Here is a 23,810-nt window from a genome sequence, read left to right as displayed (position 1 = left end):
TTTGTATTCTGTACAGGCTTCCTTCTTTTCACTCTGTCAATTAAGTTAGTTTTGTAGAGTAACTATAATGTTGTTGATCCATCTGTTTTCTCCTATCATAGCCATTAAACTATGTAACTGTTTTAAAGTCCCCGTTGGCCTCCTGTTGAAATCCCTGAGTGGTTTCCTTCCTGTCCGTCAACTGAGTTAGGAAGGACACTTGTATCTTTGTAGTGACTGCGTGTATTGATACACCATCCAAACTGTAATTAATAACTTCATCATGCTCAAAGGGATATTCAATGTCTGCTTCTTTTTTTTTTTTACCCATCTACCAATAGCTGACCTTCTTTGCGAGGCAATGGAAAACCTCCCTGGTCTTTGTGGTTGAATCTGTGTTTAAAATTCCCTGTTCAAGGGACCTTACAGATAATTGTGTGGGGTACAGTGGCAATTTTAGCATGTAAATCTTGGTGGGGCAAACCCACAAATGTGGGATGCATGCCAGCAAAGCCACACAACACAACACTAAACAATACATTAGTTGCACTATGACGGTGAAAAACGGTGCCACAATCTGTTAGGGCCTACATAAAGCTGTCCCAACAGCAGAGTCCCAACACCAGAGTCCCAACATCTTACCACTGCTCAACCTGCCTGGCAGCAAAACAGTTCAGCCTCATTTGATGCCTTTAAAAAAACATAGCTGATATGGCAGACTTGCTTAAGCAAATGTGGTTTCTACTGACAATTGAGATGTACAAATTACGGCATAAGGGAACGACAAACGGATAAGAGGCAATCCGTAATTTCGATTAAGACATTAATGAGCAAGCGACGACGGACATAGTCAATATAACTATTTGTTCAGCACTTTTGAAACGTACAGCGACAGAATTCAGAACATGGGTCGTTCATACAGTGTACCAGTCAGAACCGTAGAATAAATAAATGGGACACATAACCAGACAATAAAGCTCTTACAATATTTGATGATTACATTTCTCTAAAATAAGTTATAGGCTATTTGTGCACCACCAAGTTAGAACAGTAGATGAAATAAAGAGGTGAAAATAGACCAAATTATTAGGGTGAGGCAGATTGAACGCCGTTTGGGTCTTTGCGTGTCAAAAAAAGATACACGTCATATAACACTATTTGACGCGTTAAATAAGCTTTTCAGTTGACACGTCAAAAACACAGATCTATTTTAGAATGTTGTGTGTGCTGAATTTGCACGTGCAAGCCAAGCACCACAACTACTAACGTTATGTGTTTACAATACCACATTGGTGAAAATAGACCAAATTATTAGGGTGAGGAACATGGGCTACTAACAGCTTACTACACAACATACACTTAGTAATAATTTCTTAGCTACAGTATACATTTCTCCCATGCATATTACATAATTTATGCAGCAGCATAAAATACATTTTTGGACTCACCTCGTGAAGGTGGCGCAGCGGTCCTTTGTAGGCAAATTTTGTCATCAAACTTTGTCATCAAAGTCTGACATTCTCTGGATTTATGGTGGGAACTGAAAAAGAAACACAGCCACTCCATTGAATAGCAGGCTAACGTTTGTGGTTTCTTTGCAACGCTTGCAGTTAGCAACTGATTCCTTCCAAACAACTCATTGTTGAATTTGTGATTTCCAACTTGTGTAATCTTTACGTACAATGGCCGATGAGCACATTTTATCTATAATTTTTCTTCATTATTTCTCTTAACATGTTTTAGGTTCTATTTCTCAGAGTAAAACACTGATTAGACATAATGAAAGTTGAACCAAATGTAATTATTTCGAGAGGGTCCATACAGCTGCATTCAGACAAAACATGTTTACACTACCACAAGTATATACACTCCAATTTAGGCACTCCTGCTTCTCTCCAATCCTTACATCGTTTATGGTTTGACAGGAAGAAGAAGTAATAGGGTAATAAACAATAATTTCTCCCACCTCTTCAACAGCCAGTGAAACTGCAGGGCGCCAAATTCAAAACAACAGAAATCCCATAATTAAAATCCCTCAAACATACATGTATTTCACACCATTTTGAAGATACACTTGTTGTAAATCCAGCCACAGTGTCCGATTTCAAAAAGGCTTTACGAGGATTCACAAAAAGCAGAAATATAGATCAAATTAATCACTAACCTTTGATGATCTTCATCAGATGACACTCATAGGACTTCATGTTACACAATACATGTATGTTTTGTTCAGTAAAGTTCATATTTACAGTGGGGCAAAAAAGTATTTAGTCAGCCACCAATTGTGCAAGTTCTCCCACTTAAAAAGATGAGAGAGTAATGTAATTTTCATCATAGGTACACTTCAACTATGACAGACAAAATGAGAAAAAAAAATCCAGAAAATCACATTGTAGGATTTTTAATGAATTTATTTGCAAATTATGGTGGAAAATAAGTATTTGGTCAATCTCAATACTTTGTTATATACCCTTTGTTGGCAATGACAGAGGTCAAACGTTTTCTGTAAGTCTTCACAAGGTTTTCACACATTGTTGCTGGTATTTTGGCCCAGCTCCTGACTGGCGGGCGGCTCTGGCGGCTCCTGACTTGCGGGCGGCTCTGGCGGCTCCTGACTGGCGGGCGGCTCTGCCGGCTCCTGACTGGCGGGCGGCTCTGCCGGCTCCTGACTGGCGGGCGTCTCTGGCGGCTCCTGACTGGCGGGCGGCTCTGGCGGCTCCTGACTGGCGGGCGGCTCTGGCGACTCCTGACTGGCGGGCGGCTCTGGCGGCTCCTGACTGGCGGGCGGCTCTGGCGGCTCCTGACTGATGGACGGCTCTGGCGGCTCCTGACTGACGGACGGCTCTAGCGGCTCAGGACAGACGGGCGGCTCAGGCGGCGCTGGACAGACGGGCGGCTCAGGCGGCGCTGGACAGACGGGCAGCTCAGGCGGCGCTGGACAGACGGGCAGCTCAGGCGGCGCTGGACAGACGGGCAGCTCAGGCGGCGCTGGACAGACGGGCAGCTCAGGCGGCGCTGGACAGACGGGCAGCTCAGGCGGCGCTGGACAGACGGACAGGTCTGGCCTGCTGAGGCGCACAGTAGGCCTGGTGCGTGGGGCCGGAATTGGTGGTACCGGGCTGGGTACACTCACCTCTGGGCGAGTGCGGGGAGCAGGAACAGGGCATACTGGACCCTGGAGACGCACAGTAGGCTTGGTGCGTGTTGCCAGAACTGGTGGTACCAGACTGGGGCCACGCACCTCAAGGCGAGTGCGGGGTGCTGGAACTGGAGGCCTGGTACATGGCGCCGGCACCGGAGTGCTGGTGCGTGGGGCTGCCACAGGAGAGCTGGTGCGTGGGGCTGCCACAGGAGAGCTAGTACGTGGGGCTGCCACAGGAGAGCTGGTGCGCTGAGCTGGCACAGGACGTGCAGGGCTAGGGAGGCGCATGGGAGGCCTGGTGCGTGGGGCTGGCACAGTCTTCACCAGACGGCTAGCATGCACCTCAGGACGAGTATGGAGAGCTGACTCAGGTGACATCAAATCCCTGACACGCTCCGTCGGGCGGATGTCGTGCCTCATGCACCAACACAGCACCTCCCTCATAACTCTCTCCTCCAATCTCCCCATTAACTCCTTCACTGTCTCTGCTTCGCACACCTCCAATACCGCCCTGACCGGCTCTGGTTCCATCCTTGGCTCCTTACGGTAAGCAGGGGGAGTTGGCTCAGGTATGACTCCTGACTCTGCCACACTCCCCATGTGCCCCCCCCCCCCCCCCAATACATTTTTGGGGCTGCCTCTCGGGCTTCCAGTCGCGCTGCCGAGCTAGCTCCTCATAATGCCGCCTCTCGGCTTTCGATGCCTCCAGCTCTGCCTTGGGGCGACGATATTCACCCGGCTGTTCCCATGGTCCCTTGCCGTCTAATATTTCCTCCCAAGTCCAGTTCTCCAGGTATCGCTGCCGCTCCTGTTGCTGCTGCCTGTTACCATGCTGCTTGGTCCGGTTTTGGTGGGTGTTTCTGTAACGATCGTCTTCGGGAGAAAGAGAGGAGGACCAAAGCGCAGCGTGGTAAGTGTTCATGATGATGTTTTTAATTAAACTCAGAACACTAAACAAAACAATAAACGATGTGAACAAACGAAACAGTACCGTGTGGCGACAAACACTGACACGGAAGACAAACACCCACAAACCAAAAGACAAAACAGGCTACCTAAATATGGTTCCCAATCAGAGACAACGACTAACACCTGCCTCTGATTGAGAACCATATCAGGCCAAACACAGAAACAGACGAACTAGACATACAACATAGAATGCCCACTCAGATCACACCCTGACCAAACAAAACATATAAACAATACAAAGTAAACTATGGTCAGGGCGTGACAGCATGGAATTTTAGATGCACTTCTCCTTAATGCAACCGCTGTGTCAGATTTCAAAAAAGCTTTACGGAAAAAGCAAACCATGCAATAATCTGAGGTCGGCGCTCAGAACCCAATCAAGACAAAAATGTATCCGCCATATTGTGCAGTCAACAGAAGTCAGAAATAACATTAGAAACATTCACTTTACTTTGATGATCTTCATCAGAATGCACTCCCAGGAATCCCAGTTCCACAATAAATGTTTGTTTTGTTCGATAATGTCCATCATTTATGTCCAAATTCCTTCTTGTTGTTCTAGCGTTCAGTACACTGTCCAAACTCAAGACGCGCGTTCAAGTCCAGCGGAAAGTACGGACGAAAAGTTAAAAAAGTTATATTACAGTCCGTAAAAACATGACAAACAAAGTATTGAATTAATCTTTAGGATGTTTTTAACATAATTCTTCAATAATGTTCCAACCGGAGAATTCCTTTGTCTTCAGAAGTGCGATGGAACAGAGCTCGCTCTCACATGAACGCGCATGGTCAGCGCATGTTCAGGTCATGGTAGACCTTACTCAATCCCCTCTCATTCGGCCCCACTTCACAGTAGAAGCATCAGACAAGGTTTTAAAGACTGTTGAGATCTAGTGGAAGCCTTAGGAAGTGCAACATTACCAATATCCCACTGTATCTTCAATAGGAACTGAGTCGAAAATCGACCAACCTCAGAATTCCCACTTCCTGGTTGGATTTTTTCTCAGGTTTTTGCCTGCCATATGAGTTCTGTTATACTCACAGACATCATTCAAACAGTTTTAAAAACGTCAGAGTGTTTTCTATCCAAATCTACTAATAATATGCATATTCTAGCTTTTATGACTTTGTAGCAGGCCGTTTACTCTGGGCATGCTTTTCATCCGGACGTGAAAACATCTTTGGGGTAGGGGGCAGTATTAAGGGGATCAGACCTGACCTCAACCCCTCATTTGCCTAATCCACAGATGTCCATCCGTATCCCCTATAGCAATCCTGTGACTTCCTCCCATCCACCCAGCACATTCCGAAGCCATCTAGCTCCTACAGATAACCATTAACTTCTGATGTTAAAACCATTCTCTATCACCCCTCAGATACTTCTGATGTATCATAGGATAGCAATGTTCCAAGTTTAACCCAGAATCCAACATATGACAAGGATTAAAAAGTATTTGCCAGTAGATTGTCGACAACTGATGATGACTGCTAGCTAAGACTTTGAAAGTAAGATGTTGACATGATCAGTCCAATCAAAGCTACTGTAGATATAACGTGATTTGATGTCATTCTATCTGTGGCCAATGACCTTGAGCCTTGTTGGATGGGCACTTCTAATATAACTCTATGGTAGAACCCAATGGGCTAACATTTTCGAGCTCTCACCTTAGAAGTGACAGAAATCTGAGCCAATCATGACAGGAAACTGAGCCAATCAAGCGCCAAGGACTGTATTTTCTGCTGGCTAACCCCACCACAACAGAAAGCACTGAGCTAGGCTGAGACACCTGTATTTTGGAGGTGCCTTACTCAAGAAAGCAAAAAAGGGACCATGTTTGTATGCGGCTTTACAAACTCAATTACATTTTTTTTTACATTGTTTGCAAACTGATATGTTCCAAAATAACAAGCAAAACAGGCTCTGCCCCACCTGCTCTGAATGACAGGTTGGCACTGGTGGGGTACATAGATGAGGTAATGTATTGCACACAGAGTGAATCCATACAACTTATTATGTTTACTCCTGAACTCATTTAGGCTTGCCGAAACAAAAGGGCTAAATACTTATTGACTCAGGACATTTCAGCTTTCATTTTTAATTAATTTCTAAAAAACGTATTAACATTATGGGGTATTGTGTGTAGGCCAGTGACAAAAATACTACATTTAATCAATTTTAAATTCAGGCTGTAACACAACAACATGTGGAAAAAATCAAAGGGTGTGAATACTTTCTTAAAGCACTGTATATACAGTATATCAGTTATTGGGAAATATTTCCATTCTAAAATCGGAATCAGTATCAGATCCAGAAGTCCTATATCGGTTGATTTGACCATGTATTAACCATGTTGTGTGGTTAATATGTGGTCTATCTGTGTTCAGAGGGAGCTGGGTTGCAGGTGGCAGACAGCAGAGAGTGGAGGTGGTATTGGCACTGCTACTACCTACCTGACGGGTAAAAGGACATCACTTCTACAAGAAAATACTCATCCAGAAACGGCGCTCCTAGTGGCCGGGGACTTTAATGCAGGCAAACTTAAATCCGTTTTACCTCATTTCTACCAGCATGTCACGTACAACCAGAAGGGGAAAAAACTCTAGACCACCTTTATTCCACACATAGAGATGTATACAAAGCTCTCCCCCGCTCTCCATTTGGCAAATCTGATCATAAGTCTATCCTGATCCCTGCTTACAAGCAAACGCTAAAGCAGGAAGTACCTGTGACTCGCTCAATACGGAAGTGGTCAGATGACGCGGATGCTACGCTACAGGACTGTTTTGCTAGCACAGACTGGAATATGTTCCGGGATTCATAATATGGCATTGAGGAGTATACCACCTCAGTCATCGGCTTCATCAATAAGTGCATCAAAGACGTCGTCCCCACAGTGACCGTACGTACATATCCCAACCAGAAGCCATGGATTACAGGCAACATCCGCATCGAGCTAAAGGCTAGAGCTGCCACCTTCAAGGAGTGGGAAACTAATATGGATGCTTACAAGAAATCCCACTATGCCCTTAGACAAACCATCAAACAAGCACAGCATCAATACAGGATTAAGATTGAATCCTACTACACCGGCTCTGACACTCGTCGGATGTGCCAGGGCTTTAAAACTATTACGGACTACAAAGGGAAACACAGACGCGAGCTGCCCAGTGACACAAGCCTACGAGATGAGCTAAATAAATTTTATGCTCGCTTCAAAGCAAGCAACACTGAAGCATGCTCGAGACCACCAGCTGTTCTGGACAACTGTGTGAAAACGCTCTCGGTAGCCGATGTGAGCAAGACTTTTAAACAGCTCAACATTCACAAAGCAGCGGGGCCAGACGGATTACCAGGACATGTACTCAAAACATCTGGAAAGTGTCTTCACTGACGTTTCGCATACCGCCCCAATTCGCATACTGCCCCAACAGATCCACAGATGAAGCAATCTCAATCACACTCCACACTGCCCTTTCCCACCTGGACAAAAGGAAGACCTATGTGAGAATGCTGTTCACTGACTACAGCTCAGCGTTCAACACCATAGTGCCCACGAAGCTCATCACTTAGCTATGGACCCTGGAACTAAAAATCTCACTCTGCAACTGGATCCTGGACTTCCTGATGGGCCACCCCCAGGTAGTAAGGGTAGGCAACAGCACATTTGCCATGCTGATCCCCAACACTGGGGACCCTCATGGGTGTGTACTTAGTCCCCTCCTGTACTCCCTGTACTCCCTTAGTCCCCTCCTGTACTCACCTACGACTGCGTGGCCAAACACGACTCCAACACCATCATTAAGTTTGCTGATGACACAACAGTGGTAGGCCTGATCACCGACAATGATGAGACAGCCTATAGGGAGGAGGTCCTGCCAGTGTGGTGCCAGGACAACAACCTCTCCCTCAATGTGAGCAAGACAAAGGCTCCCATGAAGAGGGCACGACAACACCTTTTCCCCCTCAGGAGACTGAAAAGATTTGGCATGGGTCCCCAGATCCTCAAAAAGGTCTACAGCTGCACCATCGAGAGCATCCTGACCCGTTGCATCGCCGCCTGCTATGGCAACTGCTCGGCATCTGACCATAAGGTGCTACAGAGTGTAGTGCATACGGCCCAGTACATCACTGGGGCAAAGCTTCCTGCCATCCAGGACCTTTATAATAGGCGGTGTCACAGGAAAGCCCCAAAAATTGTCAGAGATTCCAGTTACCCAAATCATAGACTGTTTTCTCTGCTACCGCACGGCAAGCGGTACCAGAGCGCCAAGTCTAGGACCAAAAGGCTCCTAATAGCTTCTACCCCCAAGCCATAAGACTGCTGAACAATGAATCAATTGGATACCGAACTATTTACATTGACATCACCCCCCCTCCATTTATTTTGTACACTGCTGTTACTCGCTGTTTAATATCTATACATGGTCACTTCACCCTTACCTACATGTACAAATTACCTCAAGTAACCTGTACCCCCGCACATTGACTCAGTATCGGTACCCCTGTATATAGCCTCGTTATTGTTATTTTATTGTGTTACTTTTTATTATTTTTCACTTTAGTTTATTTGGTAAATATTTTCTTAACTCTTCTTGAACTGCACTGTTGGTTAAAAACGTTGGTGTCTCTTCCACAGGACGGTTGAGCTAATGTAGGCTAATGCGATTAGAATGAGGTTGTAAGAAACAGGAACATTTCCCAGGACATAGACATATCTGATATTGGCAGAAAGTTTAAATTCTTGCTAATCTAACTGCACAGTCTAATTTTCGGTAGCTATTACAGTAAAAGAATGTCATGTTATTGTTTGAGGAGAGTGCACAATTTTGAACATGAAAAGTTATTAATAAAAAAAAATGCACATTTGGGAAGTCTTGGTACAACATTTTGAACAGAAATGCAATGGTTCATTGGATCAGTCTAAAACATTGCCCATGTATACTTATGTATATGGGCAACGTTTTAGACTGATCCAATGAACCATTGCATTTCTGTCCACTGCCATCTAGTGGACAAAATCTAAATTGCACCTGGGCTGGAATAATACATTATGGCCTTTCTCTTGCATTTCAAAGATGAAGGTACAAAAAAATACAAAATAACGGTTGTTTTTTTTCTTTGTATTATCTTTTGCCAGATCTATTGTGTTATATTCTTCTACATTCCTTTCACATTTCCACAAACTTCAAAGTGTTTCCTTTAAAATGGTACCAAGAATATGCATATCCTTGCTTCAGTGCCTGAGCTACAGGCAGTTAGATTTGGGTATGTCATTTTAGGCAACAACAAAAAAAAATTAAGGGCGGATCCTTAAGAGGTTTCAAGGGCTTGTAAGTAAGCATTTCACGGTAAGGTTGTCTTGTTGTATTCGGCGAATGTGACAAATCATCAGGCATAATTATACATGGCCTTTTTTTACACCTGGAGTTGTCACAAAGTGCATTTACAGTAGCCCAGCCTATACTAGAGAAACACTTGACATACAGGGCACAATTGATGCTGCCATCTTTTCTCCCTGTGTAATGCCATATCCTCTTCCTGTTTAGGCAGTTGGATCTCATTTATAACCATTGCGTACATTTTTAAGTAAATATCTGCGTGCGAAATTTCTGAAAAGACTACACGTACAAAAATATTTCGCTAAGCTGTGCATGTGTGAACGTGCATTAAAACTCTGCCTGAATTACGCCCATCATTCACCTTTTATGGTGACGATAACGCCGTTATTTGCTATATTGTTTGGAAGTATTGGAATTAGGCTAAGACAATATATCTGAAGGAAATATCAATGGCGCAGTTGATCAAATATCTGGAGATGTTGGCAGAATGTTTTTTTTTTCAAGTGACATTTGCTGTATCTGATGTTCCTGAAATACAAAACCAATTGCAAGTTTTTGTGGACCTGTAAACAGATCGTTTGAATTCAATTTTACATTTATTTCTCCCGAACCTAAATATGCTGCACTGCCCACGAATTCTGAAACATTGTCTACTCTGAAAAAATGAAAACAGTATGCCTACTTACAGTGGTAGCCTGTAAGTTTTTATTTAACTAGGCAAGTCAGTTAAGAACAAATTCTCATTTAAAATTGCGGCCTACCCCGGGCCAAACCCACACAACGCTGGGCAAATTGTCCGCCGCCCTATGGGACTCCCAATCATGGCCAGTTGTGATACAGCCTGGATTCAAACCAGGGACTGTAGTGACACCTCTTGCACTAAGATGCAGTGCCTTAGAGCGCTGCGCCACTTGGGAGCCGTTGCATAGAGCAAAAAACGTGAATAATAATAGCCTATATAATAGGCCCAATTAAACAAGAGATGTGCATGGCAATTTGTTGTATGGCTACTCATCATGGCCAGAAAAGGTGGTTATGATACACTATAAATACAAAAGTATGTGGGGACCCCTTCAAATTAGTGCATTCAGCTATTTCAGGGACACCCGTTGCTGACAGGTGTATAAAATCAAGCACACCACCATGCAATCTCCATAGACAAACATTGGCAGTAGAATGGCTTTACTCAGTGACTTTCAACGTTGCACCGTCAGAGGATGTCACCTTTCCAACAAGTCAGTTTGTAAAATTTCTGCTCTGTAAGTGCTGTTATTGTGAAGTGGAAACGTCTATGAGCAACAACGGCCCAGCCACGAAGTGGTAGGCCACACAAGCTCACAGAACGGGACCGCCGAGTGCTGAAGCGCGTAGTCCCCGCAGCAATGTTCCAACATCTAGTAGAAAGAATTCCCAGAAGAATGGAGGCTGTTATAGCAGCAAAGGGAGGGACCAACTCCATATTAACGCCGATGATTTTGGAAGGAGATGTTCGACGAGCATACTTTTGATCATGTAGTGTATGTATGATGTTTATAAATGAAATATTGTCTAGGCTACTCGAGAAATTTGACATTAGACGACAGTAGGCAATTCAGGCATAGCCTAAAAACGTCAGTGGATAAGGTGAACTGCATGTTCTACCTTTAAACTGAGCTTCGGATCAGATCACATAGAGCAAAATACTTTAAATAGCGGTAGCTTATCTATTTACTACTGTGAAGTGAGTCCAATTCAATGAGAGTTGTGAAAATGGCAGCCTATCCTAACTTGTTGTAGGCCTATAGGCGATTTAGTGAGTATGAACCCATCACAGTCAGAAAAGTTGAGAAATGTATTCCTCAATGATCATGGAAAATAAATAAATAAATAATCGAAAATAGATTGAATGAAGATGAAAATTAATTGATTTTCGCTTTTCTCACTAATGATTGCATTTTGTTATAATATTTAGCTACCAGTTTTTTTGTTATGAATAAGTCATCATATATCAATCCAATTTATTTAGAAAGCCCTTCTTACATCAGCTGATGTCACAAAGTGCTGTACAGAAATCCAACCTAAAACCCCAAACAGCAAGCAATGCAGGTGTAGAAGCACGGTGGCTAGGAAAAACTCCTTAGAAAGGCCAGAACCTAGGAAGAAACCTAGAGAGGAACCAGGCTATGAGGGGTGGCCAGTCCTCTTCTGGCTGTGCCGGGTGGAGATTATAACAGAACATGGCCAAGATGTTCAAATGTTCATAAATGACCAGCATGGTCAAATAATAATAATCACAGTAGTTATCGAGGGTGCAACAGGTCAGCACCTCAGGAGTAAATGTCAATTGGCTTTTCATAGCCGATCATTGAGAGTATCTCTACCGCTCCTGCTGTCTTTAGAGAGTTGAAAACAGCAGGTCTGGGACTGGTAGCAAGTCCAGTGAACAGGTCAGGGTTCCATAGCCGCAGGCAGAACAGTTGAAACTGGAGCAGCAGCATGGCCAGGTGGACTGGGGACAGCAAGGAGTCATCAGGCCAGGTAGTCCTGAGGCATGGTCCTAGGTCTCAGGTCCACTGAGAGAGATGGAGAGAGAGACAACAAGAAAGAAAGAAAGAAATAAAGAAAGAAAGAAAGAAAGGAAGAAAGAAAGAAAGAAAGAAACAAAGAAACAAACAAACAAACAAACAAAAAGAGAAAAAGAGAGAGAATTAGAGAGAGCATACTTAAATTCACACAGGACACCAGATAGACAGGAGAAATACTCCAGATATAACAGATTGAGCCTAGCCCCCTGGCACAGGGCCAAACAGGCAGGATATAACCCCACCCACTTTGCCAAATCACAGCCCCCACACCACTAGAGGGATATCTTCAACCACCAACTTACCATCCTGAGACAAGGCCGAGTATAGCCCACAAAGATATCCCCCACGGCACAACCCAAGGGGGGGCGCCTACCCTGACAGAAAGACCACGTCAGTGACTCAACCCACTCAAGTGACGCACCCCTTCAGGGATGGCATGGAAGAAAACCAGTAAGCTAGTGACTCAGGCCCTGTAATAGGGTTTGAGACAGATAATCCCAGTGGAGAGAGGGGAACCGGCCAGGCAGAGACTGCAAGGGAGGTTCGTTGCTCCAGTGCCTTTCCGTTCACCTTCACACTCCTGGGCCAGACTACACTCAATCATAGGACCTACTGAAGAGATGAGTCTTCAAAAAAGACTTAAAGGTTGAGACCGAGTCTGCGTCTCTCACATGGATAGGCAGACCATTCCATAAAAATGGAGCTCTATAGGAGAAAGCCCTGCCTCCAGCTGTTTGCTTAGAAATTCTAGGGACAGTAAGGAGGCCTGCGTCTTGTGACCGTAGCGTACGTGTAGGTATGTACGGCAGTACCAAATCAGAAAGATAGGTAGGAGCAAGCCCATGTAATGCTTTGTAGGTTAGCAGTAAAACCTTGAAATCAGCCCTTGCTTTAACAGGAAGCCAGTGTAGAGAGGCTAGCACTGGAGTAATATGATATTTTCTTTTGGTTCTAGTCAAGATTCTAGCAGCCATGTTTAGCACTAACTGAAGTTTATTTAGTGCTTTATCCGGGTAGTCGGAAAGTAGAGCATTGCAGTAGTCTAACCTGGAAGTGACAAAAGCATGGATTATTTTTCTGCATAATTTTTTGGACAGAAAGTTTCTGATTTTTGCAATGTTACGTAGATGGAATAAAAAGCTGTCCTTGAAACAGTCTTGATATGTTCATCAAAAGAGAGATCAGGGTCCAGAGTAACCGCCGAGGTCCTTCATAGTTTTATTTGAGACGACTGTACAACCATCAAGACTAATTGTCAGATTCAACAGAAGATCTCTTTGTTTCTTGGGACCTAGAACTAGCATCTCTGTTCTGTCCGAGTTTAAAAGTAGAACATTTGCCGCCATCCACTTCCTTATGTCTGAAACACAGACTTCCAGGGAGGGCAATTTTGGGGCTTCACCATGTTTCATCGAAATGTACAGCTGTGTGTCGTCCGCATAGCAGTGAAAGATAACATTATGTTTCCGAATGACATCACCAAGAGGTAAATATATAGTGAAAACAATAGTGGTCCTAAAACGGAGCCTTGAGGAACACTGAAATTTACAGTTGATTTTTCAGAGGACAAACCATCCACAGAGACAAACTGATATCTTTCTGACAGATAAGATCTAAACCAGGCCAGAACTTGTCCGTGTAGACCAATTTGGGTTTCCAATCTCTCCAAAAGAATGTGGTGATCGATGGTATCAAAAGCAGCACTAAGGCCTAGGAGCACGAGGACAGATGCAGAGCCTCGGTCTGACTCCATTAAAAGGTAATTTACCACAAGTGCAGTCTCAGTGCTATGATGGGGTCTAAAACCTGTCTGAAGCGTTTCGTATAAATTTTTTGTCTTCAGGAAGGCGGTGAGTTAGCACTAACACTAAGTTAGCACTGCATCACTGCCTGATATGGCAATTGCTCGGCCTTCGACCGCAAGCCACTACAGAGGGTAATGCGTACGGCCCAGTACATCACTGGGGCTAAGCTGCTTGCCATCCAGGTCCTCTCCACCAGGCGGTGTCAGAGGAAGGCCCTAAAAATTGTCAAAGACCCCAGCCACCCCAGTCATAGACTGTTCTCTCCACTACCGCATGGCAAGCGGTACCGGAGTACCAAGTCTAGGACAAAAAAGCTTCTCAACAGTTTTTACCCCCAAGCCATAAGACTCCTGAACAGGTAATCAAAATGGCTACCCGGACTATTTGAACTGTGTGCCCCCCCAACCCCTCTTTTACGCTGCTGTTATTCTCTGTTTATCATATATGCATAGTCACTTTAACTATACATTAATGTACACACTACCTCAATCGGCCCGACCAACCAGTGCTCCCGCACATTGGCTAACCGGGCTATCTGAATTGTGTCCTGCCACCCACCACCCGCCAACCCCTCTTTTACGCTACTGCTACTCTCTGTTCATCATATTTGCATAGTCACTTTAACTAGATCTACATGTACATACTACCTCAATCAGCCCGACTAACCGGTGTCTGTATGTAGCCTCGCTACTTTTATAACCTCGCTACTGTATATAGCCTAGCTACTGTTATTTTTCACTGTCTTTTTACTGTTGTTTTTATTTATTTACTTCCCTACTGTTCACCTAATACCTTTTTTGCACTATTGGTTAGAGCCTGTAAGTAAGCATTTCACTGTAAGGTCTACCTGTTGTATTCGGCGCACGTGACAAATAAACTTTGATTTGATTTGAGTTGCTGAGCAACAGCTTTTTCAAACAAGTAGTTTAGTTGGAATAGGGTCCAGTATGCAGCTTGAAGGTTTAGAGGCCATGATTATTTTCATCAATGTGTCAAGAGATATAGTATTAAATAAAAAAACTTGAGTTTCTCCGATAACGGTAACGGACCAGTTTCTCCGATAACGGACCACTTTTGTGCACGGACATGCATGGGTGTGTATATGTGCAGAAATTGTTCAGTAAATCCCCTGAAACTACCACACACATCCACCCACGTACGAAGACACATCTTGAAATTCCAGAGCACGTTTGCATGTCAGTTAATGCCTGTGCACTTTTTCAAGGCTGTGCATGCTTATTCGCCCCACTGAATGCTAATGCTAGTCATTGCTAGCTTGCCTTAGTGGCTGTCACTGGTATATTAAAAGCACAATTAATTATTAAATGAATTAATCAATTACAGTGAATTATGAATGAATGAATACATTTTTTATTAATTTGTTATTAATATCAATATCACAAATCTGGGTTCCTACACCTTTTCAGAAATCAAATTTGACCACCACTATCAAGGTTTTCCCAGCACTCCGACGTAGCTATACTAATCGATAAACATCTCTTAGATCCTTGAATAAAACACACAAATCCACTTAATCACTCCTTGAAGGATGATAATTCATTTCAGATGAGCAGGAAAATACAGGTAATAGTATTATAATAGTATTTGCATTTTTGCTAAGCAGGGCCGAAACTAAAGTAACTCCCATGGAGGCTCGACCTGGGTCAAGCTGGATGACTCCTGCCAGTGCTCTGCTTAATTATTCTTTCATTAAACTTTGCATTTCGAATGTGGTGCTTACCTGCTTACATGGGTGGCAACAGGTAAGCCCAGATGAAAAATATACAGTTGAAGTCGCAAGTTTACATACACTTAGGTTGGAGTCATTAAAACTAATTTTTCAACCACTCCACAGATTTCTTGTTAACAAACTATAGTTTTGGCAAGTCGGTTAAGACATCTACTTTGTGCATGACACAAGTAATTTTTCCAACAATTGTACACAGACAGATTACTTCACTTATAATTCACTGTATCACAATTCCAGTGAGTTAGAAGTTTACATACACTAAGTTGACAGTGCCTTTAAACAGCTTAGAAAATTCCAGGAAATTATGTCATGGCTTTAGAAGCTTTTGATAGGCTAATTGACATAATTTGAGTCAATTGGGGGTGTACCTGTGGATGTATTTCAAGGCCTACCTTCAAATTCAGCGCCTCTTTGCTTTGATATCATTGGGAAAATGAAAAGAAATCAGCCAAGATCTCAGAATTGTTTTTTTAGACCTCCACAAGTCTGGTTCATCCTTGGGAGCAATAGTACGCAAGTATAAACACCATGGGACCACGCAGCCGTCATACTGGTCAGGAAGGAGACTCGTTCTGTCTCCTAGAGATGAACGTACTTTGGTGCAAAAAGTGCAAATCAATCCCAGAACAACAGCAAAGGACCTTGTGAAGATGCTGGAGGAATCAGGTACAAAAGTATCTATATCCACAGTAAAATGAGTCCTATATCGACATAACCTGAAAGGCCGCTCAGCAAGGAAGAAGCCACTGATCCAAAACCGCCAATAAAAAAGAAAGACTACGGTTTGCAACTGCACATAGTAACAAAGATAGTTCTTTTTGGAGAAATGTCCTCTGGTCTGATGAAACAAAAATACAACTGTTTGGCAATAATGACCATCGTTATGCTTGGAGGAAAAAGGGGGAGGCTTGCAAGCCGAAGAACACCATCCCAACCGTGAAGCACGGGGGTGGCAGCATCATGTTGTGGGGGTGCTTTGCTGCAGGAGAGACTAGTGCACTTCACAAAATAGATGACATCATGAGGCAGGAAAATTATGTGGATATTGTGGTAAACCGTGGGGTGTTGGGTTGAGTGTGCAGAAACTGACACAGAGACAGGGAGGCTTTAGTCCGCAAAAACAACTTTGCTAAGACAGAAAAAAAACAAAAGAAAATCACTGAGGTTTGGCTCGGTCCTTCTTCTCTCCGTTCACTTGGTGTCAGTCTTTCCACGTTCTCTCTCGCGGTGTGCCACCGTGCTCCTTTTATTTGGCCTCCACAGCTGGTTGGCACTTTCCTCTAATTACCTCCACTTAGAGCTGTCTGGGTGCCCAGCTCCCGTATTCCCAGCAGAGGGAGCCAACGTCGCCTCACGTACCTCCCCTCTATTACCATCCCCTGGGGTAGACCTCCTGGGATACCACAATATATTGAAGCAAAATCTCAAGACATCAGTCAGGAAGTTAAAGCCTGGCGGACCATGCACAAGCTCCACCACAGTCTGGATCTTCACTTCCTGATCACAGACCACACCAAGTTTGCCCCCAACTGGTGCTTCGGCCTCATCAAGCAGCGCTTCTGAAAAAACAGAATGAACACTTTGTCTGAGATTGCTGGTGTTACGAAGGACATCACTGTGACAGGGGTCAACATCCCACAGCTGGTTGGACTGGAAGATGATACGGTGCTGGTGAAAGCTATGGCTGGCAACAACACCTGACTCCGTATTTCAGGCCGCTGCCACAGATCAAGCAGTACCAGCACTTCAGGTGAAAATAATTTTCCTTGCATTGTATGAGGTTATTTTTCTTATATAAACTTGGGAGGTGAATTGATGTTGTGCAAGATTGTAATGTCTTCTGATTTTTGTTGTTGTTGTTATTCTCTGTTTTATAGCTGCGCTGCTCTGGAGCCTGGTGTTGTTTTCACCAAGGAGCGTTCGGGCTGCTGACATCCTTCCTCCAATTGATGGTCTGCCTGTACAAGCACCACCTGGACTGGACACAGCTTGACAAACTTATCTTTTTGAGAAGATCAGGGAGTTTTACGATGAAGACATCACATGCCCTGCACCAAAGTCAAGGGCAGGACAGAAACAGGCTCTCCGAATGTAGATTCCCTTGTTCATGCGTGGTTTGGACAGACCACTCATCAGCATTATCTGCAGTGCCTCTATTCAAATGACTCTCTCCTAACACAAATGCCATATGTTGCTGCTACAATTTATTTTATGTATCCTGCTGCTCAGCCACTTTACCCCTGATTGTATGCATATAACTACCTCCTCTATCATTGATATTGATATTGTTCTTGTACATACTATATATTTTATTTATATGACACTATCTACTTCTGATATTGCTACTATGCAAGTAACCATTTGGCTGTACCGTTTACACCTTCCGTAGAGACCCATCCACTTAGAAAGACTTAGCTAAATATTTATACATAAAATTAATATTGATATGTGTGGTCGTAACATAATTTTGTGACATACCACAACAATATCATGTGACCGTATCAAGTGTCCACCACATAAATATATGGTGCATGCATCTGTTTATGCACTGTACATGTGCACCTCACTCAGGTTTCAACTCAGGTTGCATGGCCTTAACTTATGTATGGAATACTATGTGATACGTGCGTATGTAACAGTATATAAAGTATGCTAATGTACTGGTGTGAAGGCATTTGGGCAGTGGTGTAAAGTACTTCAGTAAAAATACTTTAAAGTACTATGTACGTTTTTTTTGGGGGGGGTATATGTACATTACTTAACTATTTATATTTTTGGAAACTTTTACTTTTACTTCACTACATTCCGGAAGAAAATAACATACTTTATACTCCATATGTTTTCCCTGACACCCAAAATTACTTGTTACGCTTGTTTGCACACACTGTATATAGACTTCTTCTATTGTGTTATTGACTGTACGTTTGTTTATTCCATGTGTAACTCTGTGTTGTTGTTTGTGTCGCACTGCTTTGCTTTATCTTGGCCAGGTCGCAGTTGTAAATGAGAACTTGTTCTCAACTGGCCTACCTGGTTAAATAAAGGTGAAATAAAAAAAATAAAACATTTTGACAGGAAATTTGTCCAACTCATTAAACAGCATATATATATATTTATTCACTATAAATCATTATAGTCTATAAATTGCGCATATAGGCTGTGACTTAGTTAGAATTAAATACAAATTAAAATGGCCTATTGTATAGATAAGAGAACGAAAATGAAACGTTTAAGAGATCAGATTTTTTGTTTATAAATACTTTGCTACAATGACACACTAGTTACAGTATCTACCCACCTCGTTCCTTTATTTTAGCATGTGCACGTAGTAAGCATACCACCATGCTTTTGGGATACGTGTCTTTTCAGATTTCAAAATTATTTTTACATCACCGGACTCCCTCTCTTGCTCTAAGTCACCTTGATTTAGCACCTGTGTGTTTTATACGTTTCTTTATGAAAATATTTAGCGAACTCCATGACAGTAGCTGAAGGAATGTCGCTCCACACTCCAGTCAAATTGGGCACGCTCTGCTCCTCGCTCCGCTCACATATTCTGACACAAACACACTTTTCCACTCATCATTTGCTGCTCTGTTTGTTATTTACCCATATTATCATCTATCCTGATACCTAGTCACTTTACCCTGCCTCCATGAACATACCTCAAATACCATGTACCTCTGCATATTGATATGGTACCTCTGCATATTGATATGGTACCTCTGCATATTGATATGGTACCTCTGCATATTGATATGGTACCTCTGCATATTGATATGGTACCTCTGCATATTGATATGGTACCTCTGCATATTGATATGGTACCTCTGCATATTGATATGGTACCTCTGCATATTGATATGGTACCTCTGCATATTGATATGGTACTGGTCTCCCTGTATATAGCTCCGTTCTTGTGCATACTTGTATATTTCTTGTGTTACTATTTTATTATTAAACTCTGCATTGTTGGGAAGGGCTTGTAAGAAAGCATTTCACTGTAAAGTCTACACCAGTTGTATTCGGTGAATGTGACAAATACAATTTTATTTCATTGATTTGATACAAAACTAGTTATTGGTTTATGGCCACAGCGTGAGGCTCTTTCAGGCCAGATAGGAAATGTCCCAACTGCTCCCCTCCCATTGTCTGGAGCCTTAAGGAAGCAGGCCCTGCCCTAACTCCTGACCATTTTAAATAAGTCATGAGATGAGCCAACTGCAGAGCACAGAGCCAATCTTTCCTTTTTCCATAGTACCACTGAACCAATAGGGACAATGTAGTGTGGGTGGAGAAGAAAAACTGTTGACAAAATGTAATTATATTTCATGAGTCATTTTGCTAATTTTGCTGTAGTCAGACCTCATGCTGTATTTCTCTCAACAGAAAATTTGAGTCATGCATAACACATTCAAGGCCATTCTGTTTCTCTGTAAAACATTGGGACAGACCAAATCAACGCCATTTTGTTTCTCTGTAAAACATTGGGACAGACCAAATCAACGCCATTTTGTTTCTCTGTAAAACATTGGAACAGACCAAATAAGGTGTTCCATTTCTTGTAACAAAGAAACATAATGTGGGCCAACTATAGCTGAAGTCGGAAGTTTACATACACTTAGAGTCATTAAAACTCATTTTTCAACCACTCCACAAATTTCTTGTTAACAAACTATAGTTTTGGCAAGTCGGTTAGGACATCTACTGTGTGCATGACACAAGTCATTTTTCCAACAATTGTTTACAGACAGATTATTTCACTTATAAGTCACTGCATCACAATTCCAGTGGGTCAGAAGCTTACATACACTAAGCTGACTTTGCCTTTAAACAGCTTGGAAAATTCCAGAAAATGATGTCATGGCTTTAGAAGCTTCTGATAGGCTAATTTACATAATTTGAGTCAATTGGAGGTGTACCTGTTGATGTATTTCAAGGCCTACCTTCAAACTCAGTGCCTCTTTGCTTGACATCATGGGAAAATCAAAAGAAATCAGCTAAGACCTCAGAATTTTTTTTGGGACCTCCAATAGACAAGTCCGGTTCATCCTTGGGAGCAATTTCCAAAATGCATGAAGGTACCACCTTCATCTGTACAAACAATAGTACGCAAGTATAAACACCATGGGACCACGCAGCCGTCATACCGCTCAGGAAGGAGACGCGCTCTGTCTTCTAGAGATGAACGTACTTCGGTGCGAAAAGTGCAAATCAATCCCAGAACAACAGCAAAGGACCATCGAAGATGCTGGAGGAAACAGGTACAAAAGTATCTATATCCACAGTCAAACGAGTCGTATATCAACATAACCTGAAAGGCCGCTCAGCAAGGAAGAAGCCACTGCTCCAAAACCGCCATAAAAAAGCCTGACTACGGTTTGCAACTGCACATGGTGACAAAGATAGTACTTTTTGGAGAAATATCCTCTGGTCTGATGAAACAAAAATAGAACTGTTTGTCCATAATGACCATCGTTATGTTTGGAGGAAAAATGGGGAGGCCTGCAAGCCGAAGAACACCATCCCAACCGTGAGGCACGGGGGTGGCAGTATCATGTTGTGGGGGTGCTTTGCTGCAGGAGGAACTGGTGTACTTCACAAAATAGATGGGATCATGAGTGACGAAAATTATGTGGATATATTGAAGCAACATCTCAAAACATCAGTCAGGAAGTTAAAGCTTGGTCGCAAATGGGTCTTCCAAATGGACAATGACCCCAAACATACTTCCAAAGTTGTGGCAAAATGGCTTAAGGACAACAAAGTCAAGGTATTGGAGTGGCCATCACAAAGCCCTGACCTGAATCCTATAGATAATTTGTGGGCAGAACTGAAAAAGCGTGTGCGAGCAAGGAGGGCTACAAACCTGTCAGGCTCTGTCAGGCGGAATGGGCCAAAATTCACCCAACTTATTGTGGGAAGTTTGTGGAAGGCTGCCCAAAACTTTTGACCCAAGTGAAACAATTTAAAGGCAATGCTACTGTCACGCCCTAACCTTAGATATCCTTATTATTCTCTATGTTTGGTTAGGTCAGGGTGTGACTCGGGTGGGAAAGTCTATGTTTTCTATTTCTTTGTTTTTGGCCGAGTGTGGTTCCCAATCAGAGGCAGCTGTCTATCGTTGTCTCTGATTGGGGATCATATATAAGTTGTCATTTTCCTTTTGGGTTTTGTGGGATCTTGTTTTCTGCTTAGTGTCTGTACCTGACAAAACTGTTCACTTTCATTTTTTGTCTTTGTTATTTTGTTTTGGTGTCATCAATAAAAATGACGATGTACGCATACCACGCTGCGCCTTGGTCCACTCTTCATTCTACAAACGAGAGCCGTTACAGAAGATCCCACCAAAAATGGACCAAGCAGCATGGCCAGGATGAGTGGACATGGGAGGAAATCCTGAATCGAGAAGGGCCCTGGACGCGGGTCGGAGAGTATCGCCGTCAAAGGGAGCAGATGGAGGCAGCGAGAGCGGAACAGCGATGATATGAGGAGTTAGATCAACAACGGAAGCCCAAGAGGCAGCTCCAAAAAACATTTGGGGGGGGCACACGGGGAGATTGCCGGAGTCAGGGTTTAGACCTGAGCCAACTCCCTGTGCTTACCGTGGGGAGCGTGTGACCGGTCAGGCACCGTGTTATGCGGTGATGCGCACTGTGTCTCCAGTAAGCAGCCACAGCCCGGTGTGCTCTGTGCAAGCTCCCCGCAGTTGCCGTGCTAGAGTGGGCATTCAGCCAGGATGGATTGTGCCGGCTCAGCGCTCCTGGTCTTCGGTGCGCCTTCACAGCCCAGTGCGTCCTGTGCCAGCGCCCCGCATTTGCCGGGCGAAAGTAAGCATCCAGCCAGGACAGGTTGTGCCAGCTCTACACTTGAGACCGCCAGTGCACCTCCACGGTCCAGTGTATCCAGTGCCTGCTCCACGCACCAAACTTCCAGTACGTCTCCTCAGTCCGGTGAGACCTGTTCCGGCTCCACGTACGAAGCCTCCAGCGACGGTCCCCAGTCCGGAGCCTCCAGCGACGGCTCCCCAGTCCGGAGCCTGCAGCAACGGTTCCCAGTCCAGAGCCTCCAGCGACGGTCCCCGGTCCAGAGCCTCCAGCGACGGTCCCCGGTCCGGAGCCTGCAGCAACGATCTACGGTCCGGAGGTCCCGGCGACAATCCCCGCACCAGAGGCGCCACCGAAGTGGGGGAAGTTCAAAGTGGAGTGGGGTCTGCGTCCCGCACCGGAGCCCCCACCGAGAGTAGATGTCCACCCGGACCCTCCCCTATAGGTTCAGGGTTGCGGCCGGAGTCCGCACCTTTGGGGGGGGGTACTGTCCCGATTCTGCAAAAAGATATGTCTCACAATACATGATGCCTCAGTGAATACATTGCATTCAATGGGGGGGAAGATTAGCCTCACACTATTGATGCCTAGAGAAATGCATCAAGGATATGATGCATAAGTGAATACATTGCGTTCAATGGGAGGAAATAATCATTGCACTGTGGATGCCTAGGGCAGGCAGGAAGACAGACATAAACTAATCCCACTAACTCCTCTATTTCTTCTTTCTCTCCCTCCCTTTGCCTCCCTCTGTCTCTCTACCTCTTTATCCCCCCTCCTTCTTTTCTCTCTCCCTCCCCCTTCTTTCACCCCTCCAACCTCTAACCCCTCTCTCACTTCCTTCCTCCATCCTGCCCTCCATCTTGCCCTTTCTCCCTCCTCTCTATCTCTCAATCTCATGCATGTAAATTATGCACATGATGCCTTTCTCTAGGAATCCATATTGTGATGCTACTCTCACCCCCATTGAATGCAATGTTTAATGTCTTGTGAAGCCTATCTTTTTGTTAATTGTACCACTTTGGTGCTTTTTAATGATTTCATCATATCCATGTGGAGAAATGGAAAGAAGCTAAACATTTCAGAGCTTTATCTCCCAATGAGTTTTTACAATGTCATTGTGTATCAAGCACCTCCAAGAGGTTTTAGCATTTACAATTAGTGAGAGATTTCCTGACTTCAATGGACTGAAGAGGAAGGGAGCAAACAACATTGGTTTGTTCTAGACAACATCTCTTCCTTCCTCTCCGTTAGCACAGTGTCAGCGTGAGGCATTCAGATGTATTTTCCTTCAAAAATTTGACCCAGAACCAGACCTGGGATGACTATAGTTTTAACTATGCTTTGTGGAAATTAACTATTTTTCCGGGGGAACAAATAGTTACTTTAGGGGTGACTTCAACTATTTGAAAACAGATCCCAAAAAATGACTAC

General features: G+C 43.8%; 1 long non-coding RNA gene across 1 annotated transcript; it reads left to right on the top strand.

Moving 5' to 3' along the window:
• Positions 1-16,983: 16,983 nt before the first annotated feature.
• LOC139577854 (uncharacterized) lies at positions 16,984-18,621 on the top strand. Its single transcript, XR_011675440.1, has 2 exons — positions 16,984-17,299; positions 17,427-18,621. It is a non-coding gene; the product is annotated as an uncharacterized lncRNA (long non-coding RNA).
• Positions 18,622-23,810: the final 5,189 nt, after the last annotated feature.

This window comes from Salvelinus alpinus, chromosome 6 (assembly GCF_045679555.1).
Source record: "Salvelinus alpinus chromosome 6, SLU_Salpinus.1, whole genome shotgun sequence".
Classification (NCBI taxonomy): Eukaryota; Metazoa; Chordata; class Actinopteri; order Salmoniformes; family Salmonidae; genus Salvelinus; species Salvelinus alpinus.
The sequence above is the reverse complement of the archived record's forward strand: the minus strand, read 5'-3'. Positions and strand labels throughout refer to the sequence as shown.